The following is a 26,503-nucleotide window of genomic DNA, read 5'->3' as shown; positions in this document are numbered from 1 at the left end:
ATAATTTAAAAACATTATCCCTTTTACTATACGTAAATATACACTCAATCTTTAAATCTTTTCAGGACAGTATACTTTCTCCTAAAGTATATTCTTCTACTTTTGCCTTGCCTTATGCATTTGACCTGAGTTCCATGAGGTCAGGGCCTTCTCTTCGGGGATTTCAACCACTCTCCTCAGCCAAGCTCAGATTATTAGCAGAGATGGGGCTGCTTTTGGCCCCTTTTCCTCAATCCAGGCACTCACGTGCCGCTGCCTCACTGTCATTCCCTTAAATTGTAGTAGTCTCTACATCTTTTAGCTTCAAGTCTTGGGTCCCGACACCAGCTCTGCAGGATTCAATTACCTGAAGTTTGTTCTCAGTATTTCACTTTGGGAGAAATTTGTCAAACAGAAAAACCAAAAAAATTTGATATAAGGATTTTGTTAGGATTTACAGAGCCTAGATTGGGCCAGCGCATACTCAGTCTAATCTTCAAAGTTATCCTGTTTACAGCTACGGAGTCATGCAATTAATCTGACTCTCAGCTCAGACTGCAACAGAAAACCATTAAGTATATAGATTAAATGTGTAGAAGGGTAAGTTCAGGAAACTGTGATTTATCTTCTCGTCCCTTCTGATTCAGTTTGGTTTAGGAACAGAGATGCAGGGGTTGGAATTGCTGATCACTAGAGAGTTCTTCCTGAAAATGGAAAGAGTGGCCTGCACTTCCGTGTTTGACAGCCCAGTATCTGAAGGACTCCATTGAGCAATGTGTACCAAGTTCATTGTCCTTTCAACATTTCCTCTGTGTCTTTGCATTTATGAGGCCCCTTTATTTCCAGCACATCAGCAACATCAGTTTAGAAAATGAGCAATAGTGATGGATCAGTACTACATGTTAAAAGATCACTTGTTGACTAATGTCTATGGTAGTGAAGAAAAATTAGCAAACTCATGATTTCTATGTTTCTAATACCAGAGCCTAAAAAGTGTTGTGTAAAATAAGCCTGCTTTCATGAAAACCACTAGAACTAGATTGTGAGTTTTAAATCTTGAAAGATCTATATTTCCATCTAGGGGAGCAGAATTAGGCAAATACTGAAGATTGGTGTAAACAGAGGACATACTAACTTTTAAGCTGTTATTTACTTTTGCTTCTTGAAAGAAAGATCCGTGCATTTGTAGTTATTGTTTTCTGCTATGGCACTTAGTTAAAACTTGGTCTTTAGCCACATTCTCTTATGCTTTTTCCATGCAGTTTTTAAATTCAATAAATACTTAGTGAATACTTAGAGTGCTCTAGGCATGATTCTAGGTGCTGAGGAAACCACAGTGGACAAATGCGTTCCAGCCAGTGCAGGAGACAAAGGGGTGTATCTTTATTTATTTATTTTAAATTTATTTATTTATTTTTGGCTGCATTGGGCCTTCATTGCTGTGCATGGGCTTTCTCTAGTTGCGGTGAGCAGGGGCTACTCTTTGTTGCGGTGCGCGGGCTTCTCATTGCGGTGGCTTCTCTTGTTGCAGAGCACAGGCTCTAGGCGCGCGAGCTTCAGTAGTTGTAGCACATGGGCTCAGTAGTTGTGGCTCACGGGCTCTAGAGTGCAGGCTCAGTAGTTGTGGTGCACGGGCTTAGTTGCTCCACAGCATGTGGGATCTTCCCGGACCAGGACTCGAACCTGTGTCACCTGCACTGACAGGTGGATTCTTAACCACTACGCCACCAGGGAAGCCCAACAGGGGGTGTATCTTTAAAAAGACTTAATAACATTGACAATCTTATGACAGAAGTGGTGAATGGAAAACAGAGAGAACGATATTATGTCAATATTATGACATAGTATGAGGGTGTTTCGTGTTTGGTGATTGCAATCGTTGTTTTTGTTGTGGTCATCCATTTACAATGCTTGGTGTCAGTTTATTTATCTCGTAAAAATAAAATACAGTGTGTGTGTGTGTGAAAAAAAAAAAAAGGCTGATTACACTCAAACCCTGGAATCCATAGGGCTACAAATGTGATAGTGACATTTGCAAGGTGTGTGGCTATAAAACAGTAATTTACACATTTGAATTATTTTCATGAAAACACTGAACCATCTCTCTGCTAGATTTTAAATGTTATTGTCTTAGTGTTGAGAAAGTACATGAAATAAAATTAATTACGCTCTGCCAAAAAAAAAAGAAAAAATGGAATGAAAAGGGAAATATAACCACAGATTATGCATTTACTAAAAAGATGAGATGATATTTTGTAGACCTATATACCATCAGATTAGGATAAACTAGATAAGATGTATGAAGTTTTAGAGAAAAAGTATATCAAAACTGGCTCAAGAAGAGTTTAAAAAGTCTAAATGATCCTATAACTAGTAAAGGAATTTAACCCATTATTTAAAATCTTCCTGCAAAGAAAACATCAGCCCTAATAATTTTAGAGGTGAGTTCTACTAATAATCTGGGGAGCAGGTAATTCTAAACTTTCAGATAATAAAAAAGAGAGAATATTTTGTCAGTTGGTCTCACGAGGTGACTAAAAAACTTGGTGCTAAAACCAGACAAGGACATATAAGAAAGGAAAATTACATGGCAGTTTCACTCATGAACATAGACAAATGAATGAAAATGTTAGCAAATGGAATCTGGTGATATATTAACAAAATATAATAAATTACGACCAAATTAGATGTTTTTCAAAATGCAAAATGAGTTAAACATTAGAAACTATATTATTGTAATTCACCATTTTGAAGTTTGAAGTGAATAAAAAATATGGTAACCTTGATAAATGTAGGACAAACATTTGATGAAATCCAACAACCATTCATTATAAAAATGTATAGCTAACTGAGAAAGCAAACTTTCTGAACCTATTTAAGAGTAGCCACAAAAAGACCTACAGCAAACATAATACTTAATGGCAAAATGTTAAAAATGCCATTCTGTTTAAAATCAGGAACAAGACAAAAATGCCTGGTATCACTGCTTCAAAGCAAATGGTAAATCAAGAAAAAATGATAAAATGTATAAGGATTAGAAAAAAGGAGCCAAAATATGTCATTATTTGCAGATGAAGGAAGTTTTTGAATAAAAATATGAAGAATCCATAGACACACCTCAGAAATATCAAGGGTTCAGTTCTAGATCAACACGATAAAGCAAATATTGCAATAAAGTGAGTCACACAAATTTTTTAGTTTCCCAGTGCATATAAAAGTTATGTTTATACTATACTTTTATTAAGTATACAGTTGCATTATATCTAAAAAAGCAATGTACATAATATAATTAAAAAATACTTTATTGCTAGAAATTGCTAGCCATCATCTGAGCCTTCAGCACTTTGTAATCTTTTTCCCGGTGGAGGGTCTTGCCTTGATGTTGATGGCTGCTGACCGAGCTGGGTGGTGGCAGGCAATGCTGTTTGATATCATTTTACCCAAAGAAGAACTTGCTTCAAAATTGGAGTCAATCCTCTCAAACCCTGCCACTGCCTTATTTACTAAGTGTATGTCATATTCCAAATCCTTTGTGGTCATTTCAACAATCTTCCCAGCATCTTCACCAGGAGTGGATTCCATCTCAAGAAACCAATATCATCATTGCTCATCCTTAAGAAGCAACTCCTCATCTGTTGTGATCATGAGATGGCAGCAATCCAGTCACATCTTCAGGCTCCACTTCTAATTCTTGTTCTCTTGCTATTTCCACAACATCTGCGGTTACTTCTTCCACTGAAGTCTTGAAGCCCTCAAAGTTATACAGGTTTACTGGATATTTGAGGGTTGGAATCAACTTCTTCCAAATTCATATTAATGTTCATAGTTTGACCTCTTGCCATGAATCACAAATGTTTTTAATGACATCTAGAATAATGAATCTTTTCCAGAAAGTTTTCAGTTGACTTTTCCCAGATCCATCAGAGGAATCACTGTCTATAGCAGCTATAGCCTTACAAAATGTATTTCTCAAATAATAAGACTCAGAAGTCAAAATTACTCTTTGATTCATGGGCTGCAGAATGGATGTTGTGTTATCAGGCATGATAACAACGTGAATCTTGTACATCTTCATCAGAGCTCTTGGATGACCAGGTGCATTGCCAATGAGTAGTAGCACTCAACAGCAGGCTTAAAATATTCAGTAAATCATGTTGTAAACAGATGTGCTGTTTTCCAGACTTTGTTGTTCCATTTATAGAGCACAGGTAGAATAGATTTAGCATAATTCTTAAGGACCCTAGAATTTTGGGGATGGTAAGTAAACATTGGTTTCAACTTCAAGTCACCAGCTACATTGACCCCTAACAAGAAAGTCAGCCTGTCCTTTGAAGCTTTAAAGCTAGGCATTGACTTCTCTCTAGCTATGAAAATCCTAGATGATATCATCTTCCAGTGTTTTGTCTACATTGAAAATCTGTTGTTTAGTGTAGCCACCTTCATTACCTTAGCTAGACATTGCACTTTTATCTTATGGAGACAACTTCTTTCCTTAAACCTCATGAACCAACCTCTGCTCGCTTCAAACTTTTCTTCTGCAGCTTCCTTAGCGCTCTCAGCCTTCACAGAATTGAAGAACATTAGGAATTTGTTCTAGATTAGGCTTTGGCTTAAGGGAATGTTGCAGCTGGTTTGATCTTCTATCCAGACCACTAAAACTTTCTTCATATCAGCAATAAGGCTGTTTCGCTTTCTTATCATTCATGTGTTCACTGGAGTAGCACTTTTAATTTCCTTCAAGAACTTTTCCTTTGCATTTATAACTTGTCTAACTGGTGCACAAGACCTGGTTTTTAGCCTATTTTGGCTTTTGACATGCCTTCCTCACTAAATCATTTCTAGGTTTTGATTTAAAGTAAGAGATGTGCGACTCTTCCTTTCACTTGAACACTTAGAGGCCACTGTAGGGTTATTAATTGGCCTAATTTCAATATTATTGTGTCTTAGGGAATAGGGAGGCCTGAGGAGTGGGGAGAAAGATGGCAATGGTGGTTGGTAGAGCAGTCAGAACACACACAACGTTTATTAAGTTTACCATCTTGTGTGAGCGCGTTTCATGGCACTCCCCCTACCCCCAATTACAATAGTAACATCAAAGATCACAGATCACCATAATAAATATAATAACAAAGGAAAAGTTTGAAATACTGTGAGAATGTGACACAGAGATGTGAAGTGAGCAAATGTTATTGGAAAAACAGCGCCGATAGACTTGCTTGATGCAGGGTTGCCACAAACCTTCAATTTGTAAAATGTGCAACATCTCTGAAGTGCATTAAGTAAAGCATAACTTTGTACAGGCATATCTGTACAAAGTTTATGGTTACATCTCAGGTATGTTAAGGTCCTTGGACTCTGAAATGTAACTTACTTGAAGGGAAAGAGAAGTTTCAGGGTTCATATATGTTGGACATTAGCCATTGGCAGGCTCAGTGCTAGGTTGTTTATTTAGAATAATAATAATGATTATTATTACTGTAGCTACCATTTATTGGACACCAACTCCCCAGCCAAGAACAGGCTAAATTTTCACAGTTAATATTTCTAATTTTCACACAAACTGCAAGTTATTATTCGAGGTAAGATTCTCCTTATTTTACAGATGAGAAAACAGATTCAGAGAAGTAAGGTAACTTACTCGAGTTCACACAGCTAGAAATGGACAGAACTAGCATTTCAAAAAGGGTTTTTTGTTGTCTGAGCCTGTCTACAGTAATACAGACAGCTTCCCTAAGGTACCAAGCTTGTGTCCTGTTGATGTCCTCAATGCTCAAGAAATATCTGTGGGGAATAAAGACGCAGACATAGAGAATGGACTTGAGGACATGGGGAGGGGGAAGGGTAAGCTGGGACAAAGTGAGAGAGTGACATTGACATATATACACTACCAAATGTAAAATAGATAGCTAGTGGGAAGCAGCCGCATAGCACAGGGAGATCAGCTCGGTGCTTTGTGACCACCTAGAGGGGTGGGATACGGAGGGTGGGAGGGACATGCAAGAGGGAGGAGATATGGGGATGTATGTATATGTATAGCTGATTTGTTTTGTTATACAGCAGAAACTAACACACCATTGTAAAGCAATTATACTCCAATAAAGATGTTAAAAAAAAAAAAATCCCTTATTTTTCAAATCCAAAAAAAAAGAAATATCTGTGGACTGTTTCACTTGGAGCCTGGATCAAAAACCTGTCTCAGAAAAGGATCAACTTGTCTTAAAAATCGGGAATATTGACTTGATTAAAGCAGCTATCACATTTCAGCATTTTTTGGTTCCTTTGCTCCTTCTCTCAGGACCAGAAGGGACTTCCTACGTCTTTATGCTGTTTGGGTGCTAGAAAGAATAGAAGACATCAATATTAGTTTTCTAGGGCTGCCATAACAAAATAGCACAGACTGGGTGACTTAAAGAACAGAAATTTATTTTCTCACCATTCTGGGGGCTAGAAGCGGAAGATCAAGGTGTTTGCGGGATTGGTTTCTTCTGAGGTCTCTCTCCTTGGTTTGTAGAGGGCTGCCTTCTCGTTGTATCCCTCACATGGTTGTTTCTCTGCGTTGTCAGTGTCCTAAGCTCCTCTTCTTATAAGGACACCAGTCATATTGGATTAGGGCTCACTCTAACAACCCATTTTAACTTAAGTATCTCCTTAAAGGCCCTAACTCCAAATACAGTCACATTCTGAGGTACTGGGCTTAGGAGTTCAACTTAAGAATTTGGCAGGGGGAACACAATTCAGCCTATAACATCTAAGGGGAATAGTAGGGTGGATTTGCAGTCTCAGAAAAATTGGATACTTTAAGGGTTTGTGTGGTAATGAGTCCTTAAGGGCATTCCTCCTTGGACAAAGAACGGCAGTAGGCAGCCCTCCAGGCTCCTAGGCAGTTAACAAGAGCGTGGGGGCTCACACTTCAGCCCCAGAAAACTACTCTCACGGGACTCACTGATGAAAGCACAAATGCAAGGTCAGCTCGGCATTGAGAACAGAAGCCACCAACAGGATATCCCTGCCTCCTTGTTTTCCCTTCATCTTTTAGGAACCTGCCAAGGCCTGGTGAGTGGGAGCTTCAAAACGCCCACCCAGCTCACCATGCATTCATCAATTCATCAACTCTGATAGGACAACAGGAACTTAGAATCAGTCCCAAATTCCCAGATGGGTTTAGAAAATAATAAATCTTGGACATTTCATGAAGAATTCTTTAAGGTCATGTTTTAGCATCAGAAGCCATACAGGGCCTACGCAGAGGAGAGCATGGGAAGAAACCTGCTAATAAAGCCACATTTGACAACATCCCTCGTGCTGCATCTCCCCTATTCTTAGCTTCTTCCCATGTTCTTTATAAAACAGAAACAGAGCTTTCTCTTTGGAAGATAAATCTGGAGGCAGCCTTGAACCCAACCCAAGGGGAATTTCCTTAAGAGCCAGGCCACCATTTAGTCCTAGCCCAGTCCTTTAAATTGGTCAAGAGATATGGAAACTGTCTTTTCCTGCTGAGTGAAGGCCATGGCTCTCTAGGGAGCTCCTGTAGTCTTCATTTGAATTTACATTGACCTTCAATCTCAAATTGGTAAACTTGTGCATAGTTGTATATTTGTTTATTGCAGTTTTTTTTTTAATTGAAGTATAGTTGATTTATAATGTGTTAGTTTCAGGTGTACAACAAAGTGATTCAGTTATATATATATGTGTGTGTGTGTGTATATATACATATATATATATGTATATATATATATTCTTTTTTTTTATAGTTTCTTCCATTATAGCTTATTACAAGATATTGAGTATAGTTCTATAGTTCCAAAGGTTATTACAAGATATTGAGTATAGTTCCTATATAGTAGGTCCTTGTTGGTTATCTATTTTGTATATAGCAATGTGTATATTTTAATCCCAAACTCCTAAATTCATTGTTGTATATTTAAATTGCCTTAGCATTGTGCTCACAGAAAGACTCAAAGAATTGAGGAATTGGGAGTTAGGTCTCGAGGGTTTCAATGGGGAAAATATTCAGTGGTTTGAGTGATGGTTGGGTAAGTTTAAATGATGAGCAGTTAAAGAATAATATTATTTTTTAACCTTACATTTCTGGAGTACACCACCTTTGTCATGATTCATTGGGTTTTTTTGGCTTAGGGCTTGGACTTAGAATATTAAATGTTCTTGAACCTTAAAATTTACTTAAAGCAGCACTGTGATATTTAAAGGAAAATGGTTAAACTTTCATTTTATGGAGAGGGTGTGGAGGGTAGTTAGCATTTATCAAATATTTGCTGTATGCTTGGCACTGTGCTAGTAACTTTATATTATTTCCCCATTTAATAAAAAAATAATGTGGTGGTAGCAACATTTAGCACTAAGATAAACCTCTAGCATGGATTCAAGGCTTGGAGGGAGCCATGAGAAATGCAGGATGCCTGATCTGCTTATATCCTCTAACCTCTCCTTTTTCTCCCACCTCAATTCCCACAGGCGTGGTGGCTATACTTCATTCACTTTTATTAAACAGTGATTTGGAACAGACAGCTTTTAGGAGATGCTCTGAATTGAAAATCACCTCCAATGAAAGTCCTTACCTGACCACCCTATCTAGAGAAGCCACCCATATCACTCCATCAAATCCTTCTATTTCATTACCTTATAGCATTTCTTACAATCCTGTATTTTTCATGTTTGTTATAATCTGGATCCCCTTCTAGAATGCATTCTATCTTGTTCTCTGCTGTGTCCACAGTGCCTCAAACGTGATGGGCACAGAGTAAGTTTCAATGGTTATTTGTTGCATGATCTATTAATGAACAGATTCAGACAGATGATAGTAACCCCACTAACTGGCTGACTGGTTTGGATGAGATCATGTTGTTTGGAAGAAATCAAAGCTCTTGCTGACGGTGACAGAAATCTCAATCTTTTGCCATGAATTCACAGTAATATAAGACTGGACTTACTTCCAACATGCCATTGTCATGTCTGATGTATTACTTAGCTCACCAACATATGCTTCCATTTTCTCATAATTAATATTTCCTGAGTGGGGCACCACCACCAGACACAATGCCAGTCACTGCAGAACCTGGAGTAAAACAGTGAATGGGGCTAACATTTATTGAGCATTTTCTATATGTCTTGAACACTTGTGTAACTTGCCCTGCTATGTAGTATTTTATTGCTTGGATATTACATAATTTTTAAGTATATTAATCTTTTGTTGGACATATGGGTTGTATACTTATGAATATTTTAATGCATGTCTCTTGGTGTACACAGAGAAGTATTTCTCTAAGGCATTGGTTCTTATATTGTGGTCCTCGGACAAGGTACTTAGCCTCCATCCTAGACATACTGGTTAGAATTTCTGTGGATAGGACCCAGTAATCTGGGTTTTAACAAGCTCTCCAGATGATTATGATGCACATTAGAACCACCTGGGGAGCTTTCAAGAAAAAACCAATAGCTGAGCCCTACCGAGGAGTGGTTAAGTCATAATTGCTTAGGATGGGGCCAGGTGATTCTACTGTGCTGTCAGAGTTGAGAGCTACAGCTCTCACGTATGTAAGTAGGAGTGGGATTTTCATGTTATAGCGTACAGGTTTGTTAAATTTTACTAAGTGAAATCAAAATTGCTTTTCCAAAAGGGGGACTTAAAAGCTTTTGCACAGCAAAGGAAACCATCCACAAAATGAAGAGACAACCTACTGAATAGGAGAAAATATTTGCAAGTGAATTGACCGATAAAGGGTTAATACCCAACATATATAAACAACTCATACAACTCAACATCAAAAAATACCCGATTAAAACATGGGCAGAAGACCTGAATAGACATTTTTCCAAAGAGGAAATGCAGATGGCTCACAGGCACATGAAAACATGCTCAGCATTGATGATCCTCAGAGAAATGCAAGTCAAAACCACAATGAGATATTACCTCACACCTCTCAGAATGGCTGTCATCAAAGAAACACAAATAACATGCTGGGGAGGGTGTGGAGAAAAGGGAACACTTGTGCACTGTTGGTGGGAATATAAATGGGTGCAGGCACTGTGGAAAATATTGTGGAGGTTTCTCAGAAAATTAAACATAGAGCTACCATATGACCCAGCAATTCCATTCCTGGGTTTATATCAAGAAAAAAATCCCAAAACACTAATTTGAAAAGATACATGCACCCCAGGGTTCATAGCAGCAGTATTCACAACTGCCAAGATATGGAAGCAAGCTGAGTGTCTGTCAACAGATGATAGGATAAAGAAGGTGTGGTATATATATATACAGTGAAATACTACTTAGCCATAAAAAAGAATGAAATTTTGTCATTTATAACAACATAGATGGACTCAGAGAGTATTAATGCTAAGTGGAATAAGTCAGGCAGAGAAAGACAAATACTGTATGAAATCATTTATATGTGGAATCTAAAAAATAAAACGAACTAGTGAATATAACAAAAAGCAGCAGACTCACAGATATTGAGAACAAACTAGTGGTTACAAGTGGAGAGAGGGAAGGGGGAGGGGGCAATATAGGGGCATGGGGTTAAGAGGTATAAACTATTATGTATAAAATAAGCTACAAGGATATATTGTTCAATCAGGGGATATAGCCAATATTTTATAATAACTATAAATAGAGTATAACCTTTAAAACTTGTGAATCACTGTATTGTATACCTGTAACTTATATACTATTGTATATCAACTATAGTTCAATAAAAAAATTTAAAACTCCAAACCACCCTCCCAAACCCAAAAATTATTGTCCCAATTTATGCTGACAGCCGCTCTTTATGAGTGTTCCTGTTGCTCCATATCTTCACTAAAATTTGTATTTTTTGATAAATAGCAAAATAGTACCATTTTGATAGGTGTGAAATATTATAATTTTAATTTGTATTTATTTGATTAATAATGGCACTGGGCATCTTTTTATATGTTTAAAGGCCAACAATATTTTTACTTCAGTGAAATGCCTGTTCTTCTGCCATTCTTTTTTCTACTGGGTTGTCTATTTATTGATTTGTAGTAATTCTTTATGTATTCTGGATGCTAATCCTTTGTTGGTCCTGTATATGGACCAACAATCTTCCTTCTAATTTTTGGCTTATCTTTTTATTCTCTTTAGGGAGTATTTTGATTAACAAATTCTTTTATGTCATTGAATTTCTCTCTTTTCTGTTAGGGTTTGTGTTTTGTTTTGCTTTGTTTTCCTGTTTGAGAAATCTTTGCCTACCCAGAATCCGAAAGATATTCTCCTGTGCTTTCTTCTAAATGTTTTAAATTTTTGCCTTTCACATTAGTACTTAACCCACCTAGAATTTATTTTTTAATCAGTGGTCTAAAGTAGATACCTGTTTTTACTTATTTTCTTTGTGGATAAACAGTTGTCTAGTACCATTTGCTAATTAACCCATCCTTTCTTTACTAAACTGCCATACCAGCCTTGTTCATGTGTCTATTTTAGATAAAAGCATGGGTCTGTTTCTGGGCTATCTATTTTATCTATTGGTCAGTTTTTTTTTCATCCATGAGCCAGTGCTTCACTGTTTAATTTTTATAGTTTATAATCAGTCCTGATACATGACAGAAGAACAAGTTCCCTACCTGGTTTTTCTTTAAAAACATCTTCGGCTATTTTTAGTGCTTTTCATTTCAATGATTTAAGAATTAGCTTGTTAGGTACTATGAAAAGTCTTGCTAGCATTTCTATTAGAAATTCATTGAATCTTTAGATCAATTTGAGCATGTATATCATCTTTAAAAATGTTGACCCTATTAATTAAGAAAGATAGTATGTCTCTTTATTTGTTATTTGTTTTTTGATGTCTTTCAACAAAGTTTTATATTTTCTACATACAGTTTTACAAAAGTTTTATTGAGTTTATTTTCTGGGTTCCTTATATTTTTCTTGTTATTATAAATAATATCTTTACTTTTTAGTTGCATTTTCTAACTGTTGATGTCTGTATATGGAAATGAAATTGATTTCTGTACATTAATCGTATGCCTGGTAACCTATCTAAATTCTTTTATTAATTCTAATAGTATTTCATAGATCATTTTTAATTTTCTAGTAAACAATTTTATCATCTATAAATAATTGTTTTCTTTTTCTAACCCTTATACTGTGTGTGTGTGTGTGTGTGTGTGTGTGTGTAAGCCTTATTACTTACTGGAACACTAAGTTGCATAGAAGTGTTGGTAGTGGGCATCCTTGCCTTGTTCCTGATTTTAAAGGTACTGATGTTTTCAACATTTCATCATTGAGTAATGTATTTGTGGTAGGATTTTTGTCTCCTTGTGTTTTAGCTACTCTTGAGGGGTCTAAGAAAGTTTCCTTCTCTTTCTAGTTAGCTAAGAAATTTATCTTGAGTAGTTGTCAAATTTTAACACTTGCTATCTGATCTGTTTCAAAATAATTATTCAGGCCCCCCCTTTAGTCAGTTAATATGGTGAATTATATTAATAGATTTCCTAATGTTGAATCAACTTTGCTTCCTAGAGTACATCCCACTGGTCATGATTCGTTTTCTCTTCCTACAGTCAGCATTCCATTTTCTAATGTTCAGGATATATTTACGTCTGTTTTAGTGGGTAAGATCACATAATTTTCCTTTATACAGTCCTATCTTGTGTTGGTATCAAGGTTTTACTCATCTCACAAAATATGTTGGGTGAGTATCCCCTCTTTTCCTAGTCTATGAAAATGTTTGTATAAATGATTCTTTATAATTGCTAGGGTTTGCCTCTAAAATAATGTGGGCCTGTTACTTTCTTTTTGCAAAGATTTTGTTCTGTGCATTTTACTGAAGTATAACACACATTCAGAGAAGAGGAATCCTGATGAATTATCACAAACTGAACACACCCCCTCAACCAGCACCCAGATCAAGAAGGAAAACACTGCCAGCACCACTTAAGCCCCTGCCATGCCTCCTTCCCATCACTCCTCCTACAAGATTTTAAAAGTTAGAAGTACTCCAATTTCTAATACCGATAACATGCATTATTAGTTGTGCTTATTTTTGAACTTTATATAAGTGAAATTCTAGAGTATATAAGTCAAATGTTTTGAGAACTCATAGATTTTTTTAATGGTTATAAAGTTATTCTTTTTATTTCTTTATATTCTTTTTGATAATGTATATTTTTCTAAAATTTTGACTGCATCTAAGTTTTCAAATTTGTTGGTGTATACTTATTCAAAGTATTTTAAATTCTCTTTTTAATCAGTGCAATATCAGTGGTTAGGTTTCCATTTTATTATATTTCTGCCATTTATTTTACTAGATCCATCTTTTTAAGTGCTTGTCAATTTTTATTAGTCTTTTCAAAAACTAACATTTAGCTCTGTTTTCTTGGTTTAGTTTCTATTACATTACTTTATTTCATTTTTATTATATTTTCCTACTTTCTTTGGGTTTATGCTGTTATTTTCATAACAAGTTTTATTCTTATATCAGTAATTTTTAGTCTGTCTTTTCTTTTTTTTAGTTTATTTATTTTCTTTATTTTTTTGGCTGTGTTGGGTCTTAGTTGCGGCATGCGGGGTCTTCGTTGCGGTATGTGGGATGTTTCGTTGCAGCACGGGCTCTTTGTTGTGGCGCACGGGCTTCTCTCTCGTTGTGGTGTGCGGGTTTTCTCTCTCTAGTTGTGGCGTGCATGTTTTTTCTCTCTAGTGGCGCGTGGGCTCCAGAGTTTGTGGGCTCTGTATTTTGTGGCATGCTGGCTCTGTCGTTGAGATGCGAGAGCTCAGTAGTTGTGGTGTGCGGGTTTAGTTGCCCCGCGGCACATGGGATCTTAGTTCCCTGACCAGGGATCAAACCCATGTCCCCTGCATTCAAGGTGGATTCTTAACCACTGGACCACCAGGGAAGTCCCCTTTCTTCTTTTCTTATATATGTACTTAGAGATTATTTTAAAATAATGACGTTTGTTTATCAACAAGCTAAGTATTATTTTAGCTGCATCCAATGTTTTAAGGAGCAGCATTTTCATTATAATTTAATTCTATGCTTTTTCCCCCTAAATTTCATTATATGTTCTTTGACATATGAATTATTTCAACTTTTTTTTCCAAAATCGAGTTCTCTTTTTGGTTTTGATTTCTAACTTTATTGTATTGTAGTAAAATACGTCTTCTGTCTAACACTGATTTTTGGACTTTTTGGAGACTTGCTTTGTGATGTAGAATGTATTTGATTTTTATAAATTCTTTATGTCTACATGAAAGCATATCTATTTTCCAGTTATTGGGTGCCATGTTCAAAATATATACACTAATTTAACTTTTAATTCATTTTGCTTAATTTTTCTCTATCATACTGTAATGGTGATGATGAGTTAGGTTGTAACAAACAGCCCCATAATTAAAGTTTACCTTTGGCTCATACTCACATCATCTTTATTGAGGGATCCAGCTGACAGGATCCAACTCTGTGTTTCCATGATTGCAACAGCAGGGAAAAACTCTTCTGCAGTATCTCACAGTGGCCACTAAATGGTTTTGCCTGGAAGGATACACATAACTTCTGTACACATTTTGTTGGCCAAAGCAAGTCATCTGGACAAAAAAGCCACACCTAACTTCAAGGGTCAGGAAAGTGTATTCCCTGTAGTATGAGGTAGGAGAACTGGAATTTTGGTGAACAGCACTAATGACTACCACATTTTCTGTTTTATTTTGCTTGCTTTATTGATTACTGGAGAAAGGGGTTTAAATCTCTATCATGATGCTGAACTAATCCATATATCCTTATATATTCTGCTAATTTTTTCTGCATATGGTATAACCCTATGTCCTGATTCTATATGTTAAAATTCTACTACTGTCAGGGGAATTGTACAGTGATCATCTTTGCCTTTCAAAATCTTCTTGACTTAAATCCATATTGTTTGTTATTAATAGAGATTCACAACTTAGTGTATTTGGAGAGCCTTGTATATAGTCTCCCTCTTTTGATTGTCAACCCTTTAATTTCCTTTTCTCTTAGGTATATCTCTTATCAAAAAGTAAATTTAAAAATACATATACATATGCATATATATGAAAGATATATATGGATATACATATGAATACATATATGAAAGATATCAATCCCAAGGTTCAAGAAGCCTAATAAACTGTGTGCTGATTACATATCTGTTAGAATTGTTGAACCTGGGCATTGGTGTCTTTCATCAGTTCTGGAAAGTTACTAGTCATTAAATCTTTTTTTTTTTTTAGATCTACTGATTTGTTTATTTTTATTTTTTAAAATTTTTGGCTGCATTGGGTCTTCATTGCTATGCGTGGGCTTTCTCTAGTTGCGGTGAGCAGGGGCTACTCTTCATTGCAGTGCGTGGGCTTATCACTGTGGTGGCTTCTCTTGTTGAGGAACATGGGCTCTAGGCACGTGGGCTTCAGTAGTTGTGGCATGCAGGCTCAGTAGTTGTGGCTTGCGGGCTCTAGAGCGCAGGCTCAGTAGTTGTGGTGCACGGGCTTAGTTGCTCCATGGCATGTGGGATCTTCCCGGACCAGGGCTCGAACCCGTGTCCCCTGCATTGGCAGGCGGATTCTTAACCACTGCACCACCAGGGAAGTCCGTCATTAAATCTTTGAGCATTGTCTTTCCTCCACTTTTTCTCTTTTCTTCTGAAACTCTCATTATGTGTATGTTGAATCTTCTACTCTAATCACCATATCTCTTAAACTTTTATATTTTCCATCTCTTTGTGTGCAGTTGTCTTCTAGGTTATTTCTCATATCTGTCTTCTAATTCACCAGTACTTTCTTCACCTGTATCTCCTAAATGGAGTCTATGGGTCACTCAGATATGCAAATGCCGTCAGAGAAAATATTAGCTAAATCACTGGCTTGTTCTTCCGTAATCACACTTTCATGTTATTTCTGGGCTATATCTTCTCTTTATGTGCCAGTTAGCCATGATTTTGAGAAATGTTTATAGTTTTTATCCAGTATTTTGATATATTCTATCCCAGGATAGAATAAACATCTACAGATCTATTTCACCATGTTGCCAGAAATGGAAATCTGAATTTCTCTTAAACTTACCCTGTTTTGCCTAGTATCTTGTTTATTTTTATATTGTGATCTATTGTTGTTAGGTTTCATTCTTTGTCAGCAAAACTTCAAAATCTGATTTATTTTGAAGTCCCCAAATTAACTAGTGTACTTAAACCTTATTTGTTGAATATATGATTTCAGTAGTTAATGGAGACTTCTCAAATTACCCAAGACCTGACTGTGGGGAAATACCAGAAGAGGTAATGCCACGAATTTAACCATTAAGAACTCAAGCACACAGCCAGTTCAACGGGAGAAAATACCTGTTCAATTCCCAATCTTTGTTTTACTTCCTATTAGACAGTTTCTTAGGTTGAAGAAAAACAAAATATTTTCTCTCGATGCTGATGGAATTGTGCAAAAATTTGTTTTCCATGAACTTTTTCACATTTAAAATTATATTTAAAGGACTATGAAGATTGTTTTCAAGTTCTAGACCACAAAAATTAAAATGCAAATAAATAATATAATCAAGGAAGACACTGAAAATGAGATGGCAAACAATCTTAGAAAATTATCCTCCCTCTTCTCTTCTATCTCATCTCATCACATAACAGCTCTTGGTCATATAAATTCCACTTGAATGTGGGCTTTCCAATTTTTCCATATTTAGTCAATTAAAGAGTGAAATTCCAAAATCTACATAATGTTTGTTCCAAATATGAAGATTTATTACAGTTAAGAAAAGACAGGGACTTCCCTGGTGGTGCAGTGGTTAACAATCTGCCTGCCAGTGCAGGGGACATGGGCTCCATCCCTGGTCCGGGAAGATCCCACATGTCACAGAACAACTAAGCACGTGCGTCACAACTACTGAAGCCCATACGCCTAGAGCTTGTGCTCTGTAACGAGAAGCCACTGCAAATGAGAAGCCCACATGCCACAATGAAGAGTAGCCCCCACTCGCCGCAACTAGTGAAAGCCGGTGCACAGCAACGAAGACCCAACGCAGCCCCCCAACCCAGAAAGAAAAAAGAAAGGACAACAGATTAGCAACATCTTCTAAAGATGGCCAAGCCACTCAGAGACTAGATTAGATGCACCAGTTTCCTCATTATATGATTTACAGACCTAGGATGAGGCTTACCCCAAAATGAGTGTCCACTCTCAATCTCAAAAAACTGCCACACTTGGAGCTCTTTTCCGTGTATGACAGAGCAATAAAATGTCCAAGACTACAGTTATGGCAAAAAAAAAAAAAAAAAGAATCCCTAAGATCGGGAAGGGTTGTTACCCAGTTTAAGGATCAGCTTTTGACCTAAATGAAGCACAGGGTGAAATATTCATTAGGACTTAAAAGATACCAAATTAATATTGGTGAGTCTGGTGATGATAATAATATTTATGTTTATACTTACTGCCTTCTGGCTAATTAGAACAACAAAAAAATAACCCTTCATTATGTTAAGACCACTTAGGAAGTGTGGTGCAGGACTCCGTTGACAACATTGAATCTTCGGTATCTTCTATTCAATTTCTGCAACATTTTACAATATTGACCAGGACCAGCTCATCAAAGATACTGACTCCTCCCTTGATTTCTGTGACAGTAAACTCTCCTGGCTCTCCTCCTATCTTTCTGTCTGCATCTTTTCCCTCTCCCCTATCTCCACACCCTACCCCAGCCATTAAATGTTGGAATAATGTGAGATTTTACAGTTTGCCATGAATCATCTCATTGGATCTCATACTTGAACTAACTCCAAGTCTTTATTTTTGTTTATTTTATTTCTCTAGGTCATGTTTCTAATTGCCTACTTAATACTTCAAGCAGGACATCCGACAGATAACTTTAATTCACTATGAAAAAGAGAAATCATAATTTCTCCATTTCACACCTATTCACCCAATCTAGAAATCTTAGCTTTTTTAATGTCTCATTTCCCTTTACCACTCACATGTATAATTATGGACAAAATCCAGTTAAATATACAACCAGCTGTTGTACTTCTCTGCCTTTGCTCATGGTGTTCCCTCCTCTTGAAATTCTGCTAAAAAATTGAACTCATTTTTCAAGAGCTAACTCCAAAACTGACACTTCTCTCAGTACCCCTCAGTGAAATTATTCCTTTCTTATTTTTAATTTTCCTAGTTTTTAAAAGCTCTCTCTTATTAAAATATAATTGACACACTTCAGGTATGCATGCACGTGTAAATCCTTTCCAATATATATAAGGTTGAGGGTATGGCTTGTCTCTTTTTTGTGTATCTACCACTGAACCTAATCTAGTGCCATGCAGTGTTTGTTAGACTTTCAATAAATACTTCCTATAGTTAAAAAGAGTTGGGATTGGATGTTCTACCTGTTCCAAAGTCAAATAGCAAAACCTATCTCTACTGAAAAAACGGAAGGCAATCCCCAAAGAAAATTATCATGTTTACTTAAGCTATTAAAATGAAAGTTGCTTAAAAAAAATCCTTTTATTTACTCTGGTCTCTAAAGTCAATAGAAAAGGCAACTGTAAAATGTATCATCTCTTAAATGGTGATGAAACAAAGCAAACAAAAACCAAACTCTCGCTCTCTCTCTCTCTCTCAGTCAACTTGGTCAGTGTAAGAAAGACCCCATATCAATTTCAGTTCAATGTAATATATATTTAGCCTTTACTATATACAAGGCATTAAGGGAAAAAAAGACAAATGAGACAGTTTTCAAAGGAGTTCTTCTAGCACTCCATTTGCTTTATCAAAAAATGTTCTCTTTAACTTGGAATGACTCATCTCTAATCAAGAAAATTTTTAAATGATATTGTTGGCTACTTGCAAGATAATTTCATTTTCATTAATAATATTATTGGCTACTTGAAATATAGTTGCGTTTTCACAGAGACAGGCTTGAAGGTGCCATGGTAATAGAATGGCTAAAGATAGAAATCATATGGATAATCCTGATAACTTTAGGACTGTTTCAAGATAACACAGAGTGATATTCACTCATTTTTTTATACAAGCCCTAAATATCAAACTTAATTCAACTTGAGCCCTCCTTAAACGAGTTGTCCAAAAGTGGTAATCCACAAACTTTCTTCAGTGTGTCCTAAATTATGAGCACAGTAATCTCTCATACAATTCTAAATTACATGCAAGATCAGAAATAAAAGTAGTCTTCTTAAATTGACTGCTTTTAGATTTACTACCCACTTTCGAAATCTAATAACATAGTACACTTTCATTGCCTCTGGGAACCACAGTGTACATTCTGTAATGTTTACCTCCAAAAGGAAAAACATACTTCTTGACACATGCAATTTAACAGTAATAGCTGGGACCATTCATGTCTGAGTCCTAGAACTGGAATTTCCTGCATTATGTATATTCCATGTTGGAAATATTGAGGGTTTGGCAGAGTGAAAAATAGCTTTGGCTCTGTTGGGAAATAACACTCTGAGCTGGATCACTGTGACATCCTGGAGGCTCAACATCTAAGTTTGGTGAGTTGGACTGAATTCTGAAGGATGAGGATCTTTGGTAGACACCAGTAGATGTGCTAGAAAAGGCAGTTATGAATTGGCTGTACATTTCTTAATACCTTTTTGTAAGAAATGGGTAAGAAAGGAGGAGAACATCTAAGCCATGAATTTATCATGTAATAATTTACCTTACACTGTGGTCATAATACCAGTGATCCAAGAAGGGAGAGCTGTGTCTCATGTCATATCTGTCAATAACCAACTAATTCATTCAGTAAATGCTTGTGATATGATGGGGCTGTGCTAGAGATGAGGACACAGTGTCCCATAAGCCACGGAGCTGTGCTTCGCAAAGTGTCATGGAAGTGATCCTCTAGTGACTTTAGTCTCTCCAAATCCTTTAATGGTCATCAAATTAGATATTGGTCGTGAAGGTGTGTTGCATTTCAAGTGAAAAGATATTTGAGCTTCTGAACTTGCACAGTAGTATGTCAACCTACCTTCTGCTCATCAGATATTTAAAACTAGGGTGACCATAATTTATCACCTAAACTGGGGTAGTTTTGAGAGTGAAAGGAAGAGCTACTTATAATTATGCTGGGATAGCAAGCATAAACCAGGAGAGAACCTAGTTTATATATGGTTCCCTTATCTAAAACCAGAGAAATTTTCTATATATATATATTTAATTTTTATTGGTGTAGAGTTGATTTACAATGTTCTGTTAGTTTCAGGTGTACAGCAAAATGGTTCAGTTATACATGTCATTCTTTTTCAGATTCTTTTCCCATATAGGCCATTACAGAGTATTGAGTAGAGTTCCCCCTGCTATACAGCAGGTTCTTCTTAGTTATCTGTTTTATATATAGTAGTGTGTATATGTCAGTCCCAATTTCCCAATTTATCCCTCCCCCCATCCCCTGGTGACCATAAGTTTGTTTTCTACATCCGTGACTCTACTTCTGATTTGTAAATAAGTTCATTTATACCCATATTTTTAGATTCCTCATATACACGATATTGTATGATATTTGTCTTTCTGTGTCTGACTTACTTCACTCAGTATGACAATCTCTAGGTCCATGCATGTTGCTGCAAATGGCATTATTTTGTTCTTTTTTATGACTGAGCAGTATTCCATTGTATATATGTATCACATCTTTATCCATTCCTCTGTTGATAGGCATTTAGGTTGCTTCCATATCCTGGCTATTGTAAATAGTGCTGCAATGAACATTGGGGTGTAGGTATCTTTTTGAATTATGGTTTTCTCCAGGTATATGCCTAGGAGTGGGATTGCTGGGTCATATGGTAGTTCTATTTTTAGTTTTTTAAGGAACCTCCATACTGTTCTCCATAGTGGCTGCACCAATTTGCACTCCCATCAACAGTGTAGGAGGGTTCCCTTTTCTCCACACCCGCTCCAGCATTCATTTAAAACCAGAGATCTTAATAATGTATACTGCTCAATTTGGAGATCTCATTAGGGGAACTCCAATATACCCACTTTCCTTAATGAATGGCTAACAGAATTGGTATTAGATGGAAAGAGTCTGTAAGACATGTTATTCATTCACTCCTCCAGGTGTTTCAAGTTCATCATTTCCTAATGATCAGGAAAGATCAGAAACCCATACATATGAGTCATGTTAGCCTAACTTCGTGTGGAACCCGTTGGAAAAGAAGCTGTGAAACACCCTGACCCCTTCACTGTACACGCTCTGGCCTGGTACCATTATCCTTTCCATATGGGAAGCCTCTCATCCTGTAAAATTTACCTCTTGAGTGAGCAGAGACCCATTTTTAATGTTTTTTTTCCCTGGTGTGGGAGAAAGTGAGTGGCATGGAGCTGACACAAATCATGTGTTGGCACAGGCCTGCTAAAGCCATATGCTTCTCTTTGGATAGTAATTCAAACCTCTTAGGCATTTGCCACCTTAGTCCCCTGTCCACAAAGCCAGAAGCCAGGGCATAGGCCCTAGGAACGGGAGCACAGGAATTTGCCTCATGTTTATAATCCTATAATCTTCTTGGGTGGGAGGAGAGAATGGGAAGTCCTTGGGGTCATTCCTGAATATGACTGTGCATTCAGGGTCTAGAGGTTTCTGTAAAGAAAGATGTAAAAAGAAAATGTGATGTATGGGGCAATATTCACAAGCCCTAATTTTTTCCATAGCTGCTGCTTTATTTATTTCCTGCTTTTTTTTTTTTTTTTTTTCTTCTTATGCATTTTGTAGGATGGGCTCTTGGCTGTAGTTCAAGCACATTGCAGAGGAATGGTGGAAAGGGATTGTGGTTAGCTAGGTTTTACTGAAAGACAACAAAGAAATCAAATACCCAACCTGGCACTGGCCCAGGCTCCTTCCATTGGATACTGGTTTGCTATGAGTACAAAAGACCCATGCACAGGGGCTTGAAAATGTGGTCAGACCTATTTACTTTTCAGCAGAGAAGGAAATTGGAAACAGAAGTCTGGATTGCCGTTGAGAGGCAATTTTGAGTTAATTAATCAAGTGAGGGAATCCAATGGCCAGGAAATGGGAGCAACAGAGTCAGTTTTGCACTTGGGGCCTGCAAGCAGAGCCTCAGGAGATCCCAGTAATCTGACTTTTGTGTGGTCCCGGAGGGAGTGGTTTGCCATCACAGCATACCTGGTTGCAAGGCTGTAGAATGCAGTTTTTTTAACCTGTTTTTGTGTTGTGCTGTCATTGGTGGCTAGAAAATATTATGCAAAGGTAGCTGTATAGTGACAATGGTAATAGGATAGAAATACAGATGTATTAATTATAATGACAACAATTAGGATGATAATAACATGTTAGGAAAAAGTTGTAGAGACTCTGAGAATGTGAAATAAGGTGATATGGTTCTATTATAATACGGAAAGAAAATCCTAAAATAATCTTTCTACTAGTTGGCAAGTTCATTAAAGGCAGAGAACATGTTTTACTCAGCTTCGAGAGCACCCTGAGAGCATCAATAAATGAATGAAAGACTCTTCTAATACATTTCCTTGCTCTTTGCTATGGTCTGAATGTGTCCCCCCACATTTATACTGATTCCTAAAATGATGGTGTTGGGAGGTGGGGCCTTTAGGAGGTGATTAGGTAATGAGGCGTTGGTGTCATTATAACTGACACCCAGAGGGCAGGCTTCCACCATGTGAGGACACAGCAAAAAGGCACCATATATGAACTAGGAGATGGGCCCTCACTAGACATTGAATTGGTTGGCACATTGATCTTGGCCTTCCCAGGTTCCAGAACTGTGAGGAGTAAATTTCTGTTGTTTTAACCACCATCCCCCCCACCCCAGTCTATGGTGTTTTGTTATAGCAGCCCAAATGGACTAAGACACCCTTGAACTGTCCTTTAACAGATGTGTGCCTGATAATATTCTTAAATATTATTCATCTTTTAAAGGTCTTTGTGAGAGAATATTCCACAACCAACTCAGTAACTTATATTCCCAACTATTTTATTTTCAAAGCCCTTTTTTGCATTCTAACCTAGTTCCTGCTGTTATTCAAAACCTTTGTTTTGTTCTGTCCTTCATAAAGCTAGAACATGTTACCTTCTTCCACATAAAATGCTCTCCTTAAAAAGTGAACGTTCCTACTGAGCCACTGCTGTCCTCAGGCAGGGAGAAGACAAGAGTGCCATACATAAAATAGTCACAAGACCGTAGGAGGTGGATTAGGTGCCTACATGAATGGCATTATGCAGAGTATTCTAGGGAAGCAACAATGAAAATCATTCATAGGACTGTCTACATGGATCTTTCCTTCGGCTAGAGTGTCATTCCTACTTTTGTTGACGCTTTGCCTCTAAATATATATGTTTTTTATTCTTGCAACTTTTTAATTTGAAAAATTTCAAACTTAAAGGGGACTCATATATCCTTCTTTACATGGATCCAATTTGATTTTGCTTTCCTTCCTCCCACCTCTCTCTCTCTTTCTCTTTCTCAACTTTTGTTTTTTTCATTATCTATTCCTTCAGGAGACATTTTAGACATTTTTTTCTAATCATTTACCCCATGAAAATTTAGGACTACAGGTAAACAAACTGTGCACCTGTTTATAACCATTGTAATATCTAAGAACTTTTTGCCCCCCACCCAGTGCTTGCTCTCTTATTTTTCTGTGCCATTGGCAAATGAGTTGGAGACATTGCACACTTTTCCCCTAAATATTTCAGTACTTTTTTCCTAAGAAGAAGGACTGCCTTAGTTTTAGCATCCATTAATGCTGTTTCAACAGTGTCATCCCTGTTAAAACTACAGAGTTTTTACTTGGAATTCTACTGTCAGGAGGAACTTTCTCTTCATCCTCGTTTATCCATTTTATTTATATTAGTATGGACTCATGGATTCTAATTTTAGTCATTGAGTCTTAATCCATTACTGTCCTTGTTTATTTCAGTGCTCAAATTGTGCTCACTTTGGCCCATGGAAGCCGCTTCAGGCTGGCTCCTATGGTCTCTGACTCTCAATTTTGAATAGTAGCCATCCTTTTCAGTACCTGAGATAGCTCTTCAATGCATTTCCCCCTTTGTGGAATTCTACCATGGTGGGAGACAAGAGAAGGGGGGCACTGAATCTATAATCAGTAGATCAGACTCTGTCATTGTCAGGTAGGTGACCTTCAGCTTTTGAGCCTCAGTTTATTCATTTGTAAAATGCAGCTGATAATAGTGTCCTAACTATTTAACTGGGTTGTTGGGTGATATCAAATAAAATATTGCATAAGAAATGCTAGACAAGCTGTAAAACTTCAATCCTATGTGAGATTTATTATTATTATTATTAAATTATGCTTTTATGATGATAATGGTATAAGCCTTATGTTAGCAATAAGATACTTCGAATGATGCAATAGGCAGTGGCCTAGAAACAGGCATACTTTTGATAAATACTGAGGATCTGGATATTATAATGAAGTCTTTTAGATCAGTTCCATATTCCAGAGGACTTCATATGCACTATTTTCATTCCTTGGATGAAATACTACATCTCGAGGCATGGAATTGTCTTTGTAGAGTATTATTCCCTTAGTAGATCCCTGCCTTTCATTTAAGCATTGGCCCTGCCTGATGTGCAGTTCACTAGAAAGGCATCCACACACACGTTATATTAGTCTCATTTATCCTGTAATGTCTGGAAGCCCAAGAGACTGCACTGCAGATGGGGCTGCTTGGAATAGTATCCTCCCCTGAGAGGAGAACCTTTTTTGTTGCTTCTTTTTTCGTTTGCTTGTTTTCAGTGTGGTCCTTACTCTGTAGTCTCAGAAAATCCTTGGAATTTTTGCCACTCTGGGGAAGAGGCATTTGTGTCTTGGAAGTTAAGCTTTTCCTTGAAGAGTCTTGGGCTAACTTACTATCCAGTGAATGAAACTGTCTTTTACTTGGGTGCAAACATTTACACCATTACCAGGGAAAAGGGAATTAGTTTGACAAGAGTGCATCACAACCAGAAATCTTCCTCTACCTGGGGGGTCCTAGTAGGACTGAGAATTTGTTTCATATCACCTGAGTTGTACTTTGAGTTCTGGCAAACCTAAAAACCGAAGAGCAAATGGTCCTCAGTACAGCCAGGGCTTATTGGCTGTCAGGTCAGCATCTTGCTAGATCTCTAGGTTCTGGGCTTGAGTTGGAGAGGTCTGAGCAAACTTTAGGTCAGGTCTTTCACTTTCTCAATTTGCCTAAGCCTAGTAATTATTCTTGCAACTAATCTGAAATTATATATTAGAGAAATTTAAAGTAGGAAAAACCCAAACAGCATTCCCAGTCTGGAAAAGATCCCTAATCTCCAACCTACCTACCCCTCACCAATGCCATGTGCTAGTTAACCTGGTAGAGGGGCAGTGATAATCAGGCCAGGACTGTGGTGGTGTTTCTCAGATTTAATAACCATAATGAATGAGCATGAACTGTCTGTTTAGGGCCTGTGAGGGATACCAAGAAATGTCAGCTGTAGTCCCATCCCTCAAGGAGCTTTTTGTTTAACCTCTCACTCTTCCACATCCTCATTTTCATTAGGCCTGACCTAGACAGTTTTAGTCTTTGGACCTTTTGAGTCTCTGGAATAAGTCCTTGAGGATAGGAAATTTTCTGCTACCATCTTGTGCATGCTTTAAGAAAACATTTCTATTCCTTCCTTTTCTCCACGTACTTACTGTCATTCAGGATTGGGAATGTATGAGAAATGGTCACTAGCAGATTGGAGAAATGAAGCCTTGAACTTCCAAGTTAGTTTCTTTCTCCACTACTCAGAAGTACACTGTGGCTGTGGTAGAATGAGAAACAATAGCCACAACATTTTGCACCTCCTCCCACCATAGCTGGAGTCTATTTCCTCACCCTTGGAATTTAGGTTTTGCAGAGTAGGACTCTTATCAACTTGATATAAACAGAGACTTATGATGAGCTTGTGCATTGGACCTTACTCTCTTGCTGCTTTTGTAACCCTGTAACTGCCACCTACATGGTGGCAGGGCTGGCCTGCTGAACAGGAGAGACATGTGGCCTAGTGGCCTTCATCACTCCAGCCAGCCAAGCCCCAGAAGCAGAGACACCTAACTGACTGGAGCTGACTGCAAAGACAAGAGTTATCAGAGCGGAGACTGGCTGAAGAACTGCTCTGTTGACTGCAGCCAGAATTGCCAACTGATAATAATGGTGTGCTAGATAAATGATCGTTGCTTTAAGCCACAGTTGTTTTAAACGTTTTATTTTGACTTGAAAAAACTGAAAATATAGTAAAATCAGGTGTACTCTTCACCCAGCTTTCCCTAATGGTAGCATCTTATATAGTTGTAGTATAATATCAAAAGCAGGAAATCGACAGAAGTACATTACTGTTAACTAGAGTAAACTTAGTTTTCAGCATGTTTTTTTTTTTAAATCTGCATGTATGTGTGTGTGTGTGTGTGTGTGTGTGTGTGTGTGTGTAGTTCTATGCAGTTTTTTTCCACATAAAGGTTTGTGTAACCACCACCATCTCCACAAAAGCACTTCTTCCTGCTCCCTCTTTGTATTGGCATCTACCCCCA

The 26,503-nt window shown here is 37.3% G+C and overlaps 1 protein-coding gene across 17 annotated transcripts in view; it reads left to right on the top strand.

Moving 5' to 3' along the window:
• The window catches only part of RASGRP1 (RAS guanyl releasing protein 1), a 996,665-nt gene that overhangs the window by 168,188 nt on the left and 801,974 nt on the right, over window positions 1-26,503 (top strand). Inside the window, exon 1 of one of the 17 annotated variants that reach the window (XM_068549067.1) lies at window positions 19,385-19,473. The exons of 15 other annotated variants lie outside the window; for them this stretch is intronic. The gene's annotated coding sequence lies outside the window, so the exon portion shown is untranslated. Of the gene's footprint in view, window positions 1-19,384; window positions 19,474-26,503 lie in introns of those variants that run through there. One more of the 17 variants, XM_068549125.1, reaches the window with a different exon arrangement.

The sequence above is a fragment of the Eschrichtius robustus genome, chromosome 1 (assembly GCF_028021215.1).
Source record: "Eschrichtius robustus isolate mEscRob2 chromosome 1, mEscRob2.pri, whole genome shotgun sequence".
NCBI classification, from domain to species: Eukaryota; Metazoa; Chordata; class Mammalia; order Artiodactyla; family Eschrichtiidae; genus Eschrichtius; species Eschrichtius robustus.
The sequence above is the reverse complement of the archived record's forward strand: the minus strand, read 5'-3'. Positions and strand labels throughout refer to the sequence as shown.